The sequence below is a fragment of the Microtus ochrogaster genome, linkage group LG5 (genome assembly GCF_000317375.1).
Source record: "Microtus ochrogaster isolate Prairie Vole_2 linkage group LG5, MicOch1.0, whole genome shotgun sequence".
Classification (NCBI taxonomy): Eukaryota; Metazoa; Chordata; class Mammalia; order Rodentia; family Cricetidae; genus Microtus; species Microtus ochrogaster.
In genome coordinates this window covers 37279202-37279795 of record NC_022031.1, presented here as the reverse complement: position 1 = coordinate 37279795, position 594 = coordinate 37279202, and the positions used below count along the sequence as shown (strand labels likewise).

At 41.8% G+C, this 594-nt stretch overlaps 1 protein-coding gene across 2 annotated transcripts in view; it reads left to right on the top strand.

Annotated features, from left to right (window-relative positions):
- Positions 1-594, top strand: part of Nol6 (nucleolar protein 6) — an 11810-nt gene that overhangs the window by 3140 nt on the left and 8076 nt on the right. The gene's annotated exons all lie outside the window — the stretch shown is intronic.

Genomic DNA, 594 nt, shown 5'->3' with positions numbered 1-594 from the left:
TTTTCTACATGTTGATATCCCAGTTATGCCAGCACCACTTGTTGAATATGCTTTCTTTTTTCCATTTGATATTTTTTGCTTCTTTATTCAAAAATTAGGTGTTCGAAGATGTGTGGATTGATATCCGGGGTCCATTGGTCCTCCTGTCTGTTCTTATTCCAATACCAGGCTGTTGTCAGTACTGTAGCTCTGTAGTAGAGTTAAAAGTCAGGGATTGTGATGCCTCCAGAAGTTCTTTTATTGCCCAGGATTGTTTTGGCTATCCTGAGTTTTTTCCTTTTCCAAATGAAGTTGAGTACCATTCTTTCAAGGTCTTTGAAGAATTTTCCTGGGATTTTGATGTGCAGATATTTTTGATTTTATGTATTTGTTTATTTATTGTGACAGGGTCTTGTATAGTCCAGGGTGACCTCGAACTCTTGATCTTCCCGCTTTCCCAAATGCTGGGATTACAGGTGTGTGCCAGCATTTTTAACCTAAAAATGGGTAATAACAAAACTAAATCTTGCCGGGCGGTGGTGGCGCACGCCTTTAATCCCAGCACTCGGGAGGCAGAGGCAGGCGGATCTCTGTGAGTTCGAGACCAGCCTGGTC